Here is a 10,421-nt window from a genome sequence, read left to right on the forward strand (position 1 = left end):
AAGAGTTACGACGGACTCGTCCGTAAGTTAGCGCTGCTCTCTTGTCTGCCCAGGTGAGAACGCGGCAGCGCCCTTGCTCCCACCGAGCATCTCTTCTGTAGCTCCTTGTCCTCCTCCCTAGCCCTCTTCCACGGCAGCGATGACAGATGCAACTTTAGGACTTTTATTTTAAATGGAAATTGGAGGACTCATAAGAAAATAAACAAACAAACAAACAAAATCCAACCCCTACCCCCCCCCAAAAAAAAACCTCCCCTAGGGTTTTAGCAAACTTGATTCTTGAGCATGCTTTGGTCAAATGCTTCCTGATAACTTTTCGGAAAAGGAGACTTAGAGAAAAAGAAGACAGATTGGTACTGGATTCGGGAAATGAACCTTAGAAAGGGGAAGGGGAATACAAGGGGTTGGGAAAGAGAAGGAAGGCACCTTGAGTATCTGAGCTAGAAAGAATCTTAAATGACCATCTATTCACCTCTCTAATATTACAGATGATGAAACTGAGGCCCAGAGAGTATTCGATCACAAACAGACAGAATTCATAAGAGAACAGTTTCAGGGGCAATAAGAGTGGTAATATGGCAGTATACTCATCAAATTCAGCCCTCCCTCGGTATCTGCAGGGGAGTGGTTCTGGGACCCCTGCGGATACCAAAATCCATGGATGCTTAAGTTTCTCATATAAAATGGCATATTTGCATATAACCTACACAATCCTCCCATACACTTTTCATCATCTCTAGATTACTTATATTACCTAATACAATGTAAATGCTATTAACTAGGTGTTACGGTGTATTTTTAAGGAAATGATGAAAAAGAAATAAAGGATAAAAGTCTGTACATATTCAGTCCATACTCAACCATCATAGGCCTAGCACCATTTTCAATCCAGGGTTGCTTGATTCTGTGGATGTAGAACTGGGGATACAGAGGACAACTGTACCTGATTAAGAGCTTCTGTTTCATAAACATTTACTTAAAATTATGAAAAAATTTAAAAACTGTGGGAAAACTAAAGGATTATAAAATAAACTTTATATACTCTCCACCATCGAATTGAGAAATGTTAACATTTGGCCATATTTTCTTCAAATTGTGAAAATAAATAAATATTTCATGTCACAATAGAAACCCCTTTGTCCTTCTCCATTTCTTTTTTTCTTCTTCCCTTTATCCTTAGAGTCATCCAATTCATGAAGTTAGTGTGTATCTTTTCTACCCATGATTTATATTTTCATTCATTCATTTGTAGCCATAAACAATATATACCATTGACTTTTGTATTTTTAAGATTTACAAAATGGCTCCATATTTCTTTTTCTTTTTCTTTTTTTATTTTTTTGAGACAGAGTCTCATTCTGTTGCCCAGGCTAGAGTGTCGTGGCATCAGCCTCGCTCACAGCAACCTCAAACTCCTGGGCTCAAGCAATCTTGCTACCTTAGCCTCCCAAGTAGCTGGGACTACAGGCATGTGCCACCATGCCCGGCTAATTTTTTCTATATATTTTTAGTTGGCCAATTAATTTCTTTCTATTTTTAGTAGAGACAGCGTCTCACTCTTGCTCAGGCTGGTTTTGAACTCCTGACCTTGAGCAATCCTCCCGCCTCGGCTTTCAAGAGTGCTAGGATTACAGGCGTGAGCCACTGCACCTGACCTCCATATTTCACGTTATTTTTCCAATGGCATTTTTTTTCTTTTTTGTAAAGATGGGGTCTCACTATGTTGTCTAAGCTGTTCTTGACCTCCTGGCCTCAAGCAATCCTCCCACCTTAGCCTCCTAAGTGCTGGGATTACAGGTATGAGCTACAACACCTGGCCACCACTGGCATTTTTGTTTGTTTCAAGATGTATTATGGTAGATGCGTATAGTGTTTCAAGATGTGCAATGTTAGATATATGCAGATACAGTTTATTTATTTTGTCTAATACAGTTCATTTAGCCATAACCCTACTGAAAGATATTAAGTTTGTTTCTCTCTTTTTTTTTTTTTTTGAGACAGAGTCTTCCTTTGTTGCCTGGGCTAGAGTGAGTGCCCTGGCGTCAGCCTAGTTCACAGCAACCTCAAACTCCTGGGCTCAAGCAATCCTTCCACCTCAGCCACGCGAGTAGCTGGGACTACAAGCATGCGCCATCATGCCCGGCTAATTTTTTCTATATTTTTAGTTGTCCAGCTAATTTCTTTCTATTTTTAGTAGAGATGGGGTCTTGCTCTTGCTCAGGATGGTCTCGAACTTCTGACCTTGAGTGATCCTCCCACCTTGGCCTCACAGAGTGCTAGGATTACAGGAGTGAGCCACCGTGCCTGGCTTGTTTCTCATTTTTATACTCTTCTGGAGCAAAAAAGAGACTTTCTCTACAAGTATAATTGTTAGGTAGCAGGACATGCACATTTCCAACTTCACTAAGTATTTCTAAATTGCTCTGCAAATTGATAGTACGAATTGTGCTTCTACCGGCAGAGGTGGATTCCTGTTTCTGCATTGTCAATAACAACAACTTAATTTCTTTTTTAACTTTTTTATTGTTCTAGTGGGTTTTAAAATGGTGTATAATTATTGTATAAATTGGCATTATCCTAATCTACATTGATTTAGATAATCTTTTTACATATTAATTATTTGCATTGTCCTCTTTATGATTTTCATTTTACGTCCTTTGACCATTTTATTTGATTGTTAGTCTTTTTCTTTTTTTTATTTAGAAAATAATTTTTCTTTTTTTCCTTTTTTTAATTTTCTCTACACATGGACCTTGGAGAATGAAGATTATTAGTCTTTTTCTTACTGATCTGTGAGGGTTATTTATATATTTGGGATGCCAACCCCATGTCAGTTATATATTTTGTACATATCTTCTCCCAGCTTCTCTCTTTTAAAATTGTGGTATTTTGTTATCTTGTGAAGCTTAAAATTTTGGTATACTCAAAATTAGTAATCTTAATCCTGATACAAGTACATTAAAAGAAGGAAAAAGTATAACCCTATTTCACTAAAAAACAATATATGCAAAAATACCAAAGAAAATATTTGCAAATTGAATTCAACTGTGTATGAAAACTTAACAATATTGTGACAAAGTTGAGTATACACTGAGTATGAAAGGATGGCTTAATTAACAAAAATGTCTATAAACATAACTTCCAACACTAACAGATTATGAGAAAAGCATGTTATTATTTCACTAGATTCAGAAAAATTACTTGATAATATTGAAGTTTTGATTTTAAAGAAACTCTTTGTAAATTAGAAATAGAATACAAATTCTCTAAACTGATAAACTATAGCAAAATATCTTCATTATGGGGAAATTTTGGATGCATTCCCATTTAATCAGAAATGAAATAAAAATGTCAATGATCATGACTTTTATTTAACATGACATTAGAATTCCTAGCCTAAAGCAGTAAAAGAATAAAAGAGAAATCAGAGGTATGAGGATTACAAAGTTAGGAATAAAACTGTCATTATATTTTCAGATGATAAGATTATTTATATAGAAAAATCCAAAAGAATCTAAGAGAAAAAATTAGAACTAATAAGAGAGTTTAAGGAGCTGAATAGTAGAAGATTACAATAAAAATATATTAATTTCTTTACAGCAACAACAAACAACTAGAGATTATGATTTAAAAGAATATAATAGTGTCAGAGAATATCAAATACTTAGAAATAACACCATTCAAAGGGAAAGATATACACAATCTCTTCAGAGATTTTAGTTTTAAAATTTTCAGAGATTTAATTTTAATTTTCACCTTCAGAGAAAATTAAAACGTTAAAGAAGTCCTAATAAATGGATAGATATACCATATTCATGGGTAAGAGAAAAATAAGTATTCCAACGATGTAAACTCTGTCCAAGTTGATCTATTAATTACATACAATTGGTTTCATCACACAACTTTCCTTCTTATTCATTACAAAAGAAAAATATTTGTTTTCAAAAAGTAGAAACTAAAGTAAATAGTAGAAATTTTTACAAATTATTGTATTTCTACTCTCAGTGATAAATTTATCTTCAAAAATTTTTCAATAGAATATATGTGTCTGGGTATACATGTGGGTTCCCCCCCCCCCTTTTTGTGAATATGGACTCTGTGATTGTCTTTAAATGTGTCCAAAAATTCTCTGCCACAGCCATCTTCAAGAAGTGGAGCTTAATTCTCTTTCCCTCCTGTGGGCTCAATTTAGTGACTTGCTTCTAATGAATAGAGTATGGTGGGAGTGATGTGTGTACATTTTGATACTAACTCACAGGTCATTGTGGATTCTGCCTTGCTATCTTTCAGATCACTCACTCTGGGAGACGCCAGCTGCTACATTGTGAGGAAATTCAAGCTACCTATGCGGAGACCCACCTGGTGAGGAACTGAAGCCTCTTCCCAATGCCATGCGAGTGAGATATAAGGGAATGCTCCAGTCCCAGTCAAGCTTTCAGATGACTGCAGCCCCTGCCAACATCCTAACTGCAACCTCAAGAAAGACCATGAGTAAGGACCACTCCACTAAACTGCTCCTACCTAAATCCTTGACCCAGAGAAAATGTGAGATAATTTTTTTTCCTTTTAAGCCACTAAGTTTTACCATTATTTGTTACAAAGTGATAGATAACTAATATAGTCTCTTTCTATACATATTTTCAATAACATTTTTTTCTAATTTCAAAAGTATTATTTATTTGATATAATTTCAAAAGTATTATATTCTCAATGAGAAAACTTGAAAAGGAAAGAAACAGACACATAAAATCACTAACAATTCTTTCATGCAGAGGTAAACAAAGTTAACATTTTAGAATGCCACAGTCTAGTCGGATGATACAGTGTTTGGTTTGTGGGAGAAGTGTATAATCCCATGCACAAAACAGTTTTATTGAGTATGTTTTAGTCCCAGACAGAGGCTATGGGAGCCAGACTTTCAGAAATACAGAGAGCCTTAATTTGAGCTTGTTATCAAATTATACAATTATGTAGATAATAGACTATGCCTTTGTAGGATTATTAATTTTCTTCATTATTTGATGTGACTACTAAGAGCACCTCTGAAAAAATAATCAAAGAAGGCACTGTCTTGGCAGAAGTCTGAATTTAGAAAGCTCTTCGTGATGTTTAATCTGACTCCTTTCTGTTATTATTAAGGATCGAGTTTGGATGAGACTATAGATAATGGTTCTCAATACACATCCCTGGGAAAGAGTCATGTTAATCCTTTAGTTAGTATAGCAGATTGGGAGCTCAGGCTCTGAAATCAGAAAAAAACTCAGGTCTCAAGGGATCTTGGCAAGTTGCTTAATTTCTTGAGCTATTAATGTACTTATTCATAAAAATGGAAGACTAACAGTGGTGCCGTTCTCATAGCAATTGCTGCAGTAATGAAATGAGATAACCTACTTCTTTTTTTTCTTTTTCTTTTTAGTCGACACATAATAATCATAGATATTTGTGGGGTACAGAGTGATATTTTGATACACATATACAATGTGTAATGATCAAATCAGGGTGATTAGATATCTATTAGATATCCTCATACATTTATCATTTCTTTGTGTTGGAAGCATTCAAAATCCTTTCTTCTAGCTTTTCGAACACATACAATAAATTATTGTTAACTATATCCACCCTACAGTGCTACAGAACACTAGAACTTATTCCTCCTGTCTAGTTGTAATTCTGAAGATGACCTATTTCTTTTAGTTTCCTAGGGCTGCTGTGTAGTAAAGTACCATAAACTGGGTGACTTAAAACAAGTGAAATGTATCATCCCACAGTTCTGGAGGCTGGAAGTCCCAAATCAAAGTGTCAGCAGGGCCATGCTTCTTCTGAGACTCTTTCCTTGACTTTTTCTAGTTTCTGATGGTTTGCCAGAAATCTTTAGTGTTCCTGGGCTTGTAGATGCATCACTCTGTTGTCCCTATGTCTCTTCACATATTCTTCCCTCTGCATTTCTGCATTTATATCTGAGTCCAAATTTTCTTTTCTTTTTCTTTTTTAAATAAGGACACCAATCATATTGGATTAGAGCCCGCCCTAATGATATACTAACTTGACTACACCTGCAAAGATGCTATTTCTGTATAAAGTCACATTCTAAGATAGTCGGGGTTAGGACATAACATGTCCTTTTTTGGGGGAGGACACAATTTAACCCATAACATTAAACATGTAACATTATTTTACAAGGATGTAGCTCATTGCTTGGCACATAATAAACTCTCACTAAAGTTTAGCTTGCTGCTAACCCAAGCAGAAAAATACTTCATCTGGCCAAAATTGTGTAAGATAGAAGGAATTTCGGTCACTGCAGTAGAAACAGTTATTTGGTTCTGAATATCCATTCTCTCTTCTTCCACTGTGAGAGAACCTCTGATTTTTGTCTTGACTATGGCCACCTAGAAAGGGGACTGAAATTCACATCCTTACTGGTAGCTGGGTGTGGCCATGCAGCTAAGTCTGAGCAGGAGGATGCAGGTGAAATGTGTGATCTCAATGAGAAGTATAGTAATACTTCACATTTCTTTGGTTCCTTCTCACTGGCTGCAGTGCAGAGACATGATGGCTGAAGCTGAAGCTTTATCCTGGAGCAACCATCTGCTAGAAACTTCATGTTAAAGGTGGCTGAATAGCAGGATAGAAGAGGCCCGGGTCCATGGTGGATATACCAGATCTGGATTGCTCATGATGATGTGAGAAGGGAATAAACTTTGACCTTACTTAAACCACTGTCATTTGAGATTTACACATAAATCTAACCTTTATTAATACACCTCTAACTACCAAGACCACAGTTGTTATAGTCAAAAAGGATTCATACAATCTAGATATTTCTATTAATATATGTCAGCACCTAAAGAGGTTTTCTAACTAAATTCCTTATGGAAGTACTAGGAGGGTTCATTGTGCTTCATTAAACTCTGTAATAAATAAATATACACAGTTTACCATCATATGTAAATATAATAAACTGAAAATCATTAGATTCTGATGTTTTTAACTTTGTCTCATTGATTAACTGGTAAGAAACTTTGGCTAATATAGCTAGAAGCATACTCTCTGTCATTATGGTGTGGATCCTCCTCTGTGTGTCCTATTTCGGTTTTATCCTTATATCCTTAGGTGTTTGGTCAGCACAGCTGTCCAGGTCTTATTTTGAGATCTGCAGAGAATTCTTAATCTTTAACCAATTTGGTATGGTGCTCACTGGCCTCGAAACCTTGCCCACAGCCGGCACTCAGTCCGCACGATAGTCTGTGCTGTGCATTGATGACGAATCCATTTTGCTCTTGTGTGATGAGGAAAGCTTTAAAGCACTGAAAGCTTGTTTTACTTTGCAGGCAGCTTTACTTGTAGTGTAAATCAGAATAGGGAACATATGCAGGATTGGGCGAGGTGGCTCACGTCTGTAATCCTAGCACTCTGGGAGGCAGAGGGGGGCGGATTGCTTGAGGTCAGGAGTTCTAAACCAGCCTGAGCAAGAGTGAGACCCCGTCTCTACTATAAATAGAAAGAAATTAATTGGCCAACTAATATATAGAGAAAAAAATTAGCCGGGCATGGTGGCACATGCCTGTAGTCCTAGCTACTCGGGAGGCTGAGGCAACAGGATTGCTTGAGCCCAGGAGTTTGAGGTTGCTGTGAGCTAGGGTGATGCCACGGCACTGACTCCATCCTGGGGAACAAAGCGAGACTCTGTCTCAAAAAAAAACACAAAACAATAGGTAACATATGCATATATGTTTTCATTATGTTTTTTTTTGTTTTTTTTTTTGAGACAGAGTCTCACTGTGTTGCCCAGGCTAGGGTGAGTGCCGTGGCGTCAGCCTGGCTCACAGCAACCTCAATCTCCGGGGCTCAGGGATCCTACTGCCTCAGCCTCCCGAGTAGCTGGGCCTACAGGCATGCGCCACCATGCCCGGCTAATTTTTTGTATATATATTTTTAGTTGGTCAATTAATTTATTTCTATTTTTGGTAGAGACGGGGTCTCGCTCAGGCTGGTTTCGAACTCCTGACCTTGAGCAATCCGCCCGCCTCGGCCTCCCAAAGTGCTAGGATTACAGGCGTGAGCCACCACGCCCGGCCTCATTATGTTATTTTAAAATGTTCACAATTTTATTTTGATAAATGAAAAATTAGAAAAGTCATATCACAGCTATCGGCTAAAGTCACTGTGCGCGTTCATCTGTGGCTATCGACTATAGTCGCCCCTGGTACCAAAGTGGTTAATTGTTAACCTGAGGATTGGCCCAGTAAAATTGTTGCTCTGACTCTGACTCTGACTTGAGTGTACTATCAGGGTCTTCCACTTTACTGCTTGCGTTCTTTGCATGTGTGATGGAGACTGTAACTTTAATGTGTGTGTGGAAAGAAATTTTTCTACTGGGAATCCAAACTGAAATTTGATCTTTCTTGTTTTCAGCTCACGATATTTTCTTTGTAAGATCATGAACCATATCCCTGGCTCCAGAAGCTGGAGGTGGGTGGCTCTTACAGCTTAGTGCCTTCTATGCCCACTATGATGTGAATAACAAAACACAAAACAATAGGGGAGTGAACTGAGATTTTATCTTCAAATAGTGCCAACTTTTATCATTCATTAATAAATATGTCCAAGACACCCAAAGTGACAGGGTTGAAATGAAATTTAATGCTGTGTATCTATTAGTATCTTTTAGTCAAGGTAATCCATGAAGGTTACACTAGAATAAGTTAGAGCTCATTTACGTATTTTGATCTTTTTTCCTCCTTCTGTTTTGACCAAGTTCCATTTTCAGTATTTCAGCCCTGTATCAGTTGAATTAGACTTGGAGAAAGGATGGGCTGACTATGAGGACCAGACTCGGCAAGATAGTACTCTTGACAATGTCAGTGAAAGGACTTGCAAAACTGGAACAGAGGGTGGGGTGGAACCTTGACAGTAGAAGTATTAGGGACAACTGTGACTTGTGTCTCTCTTCCCAGCTACAGCGTTGCCTTCTTGTACATGATGTTAGCCAGAAATACTCTTCGTCACGATGAATGGCAAGTGGGGCTAAAATCAGGGAGTGGGAGCAAAGTATTCTGTGATTAGAGCCAAGATTGTCCAGATTGTAGAAATATGAGGCTGCCAAACTTGTCCTAAATCTCCAAATCTGATTTATGTCTCTTTATTTCTGGCCTTGAATAATTTTATTTACTCCTAAAACATAATAATCAATCCTTTAATGCATGCTGTAGGTAAATATGGTTGTATCTGTGGGGATGGTGAGCTTCTTGAGGGAAAGGATCACACTTATGCTGTTGATGAAGACTTTTTTTCCCACTGAACCTAGCATAGTGATTCACACAATCACTGCTGCTCATTAAAAAAGTACCTGATGGGGCTGGGAGTGGTAACTCATACCTGTAATCCCAACGCTTTAGAAGGTCAAGGTGGGAGGATTGCTTGAGGCCAGGAGATCCAGACTAGGCCTCAGCCACTTGGTGAGACCCCATCTCCACAAAAATAAAGGATAAAAAACTTAGCCAGGTGTGGGGGTGTGCTCCTGTAGTCTTAGGTACTCAGGAGGCTGAGACAGGAGGATCGCGAGGAATTAATGAGTAAAAAGCTTTGTTGTTAAGTGACAGTAAATTTAATGTGGAGAGCAATAAGGAGAACATTTAAGTAAAGAAGTAATGATGTTCATTTTCCTCTAGAGCCTCTGAGAGACTGAGAAAGGCCTGGCTCATTTCCATTTATTAATGCAACCAGAATATTTTAAAAGATGAACTTAATAAGTGCAATATCATTCTGTTATTCATATAATGACAAGATGTGTTAAAATATGATTATTCATAATACATAAAAATGGGGCGGTGTTATCATGGGACATGAGTTGAAAACTGCTGATGAATGACATATTTTAATTTTAGTATCTCTGTGTAGCTGCAGGTACAACTTCATTAATCTGAGGCTCTACAAACATTGAAGGCTCAAGTCAAAAGGCCCTTCTCAACTGCCTGTGACAGGCACTGTCTACATTAGAAGTGTTTCATAGAAATATATTAAAAAGATGCTAAGGACACCCAAAACACTAAAAATTGAAGGTATAAATTATTCACTCACATTTCACAAGGATTATCTACTCATCCTCTATAAGGAGGGGAAACAATGTATGAGGCTCCATTGGTCAGTTCCACTGCAACCATATACATGGAAGCTTACAGGCATTGACTAGAAAAACAATGTAAGACCCATTGCTTACGTTTTTCATTTTTTGATCATTAGTGACCAATAAAGATTTTCTATGTGGCGTTCTACTTGTCCTGAAAACAAGGTATATTGTTCCTATACTCTGGAGCCAACCTTCACTAAAGGATGATTAACTTGACTAAGTAGTATAAATGATGCGCCAAATGAGTGAAATAGATGTATTTATTGGAGCAATTTAGAGGAAGCAGTGATCA

Source organism: Microcebus murinus, chromosome 8 (genome assembly GCF_040939455.1).
Source record: "Microcebus murinus isolate Inina chromosome 8, M.murinus_Inina_mat1.0, whole genome shotgun sequence".
Classification (NCBI taxonomy): Eukaryota; Metazoa; Chordata; class Mammalia; order Primates; family Cheirogaleidae; genus Microcebus; species Microcebus murinus.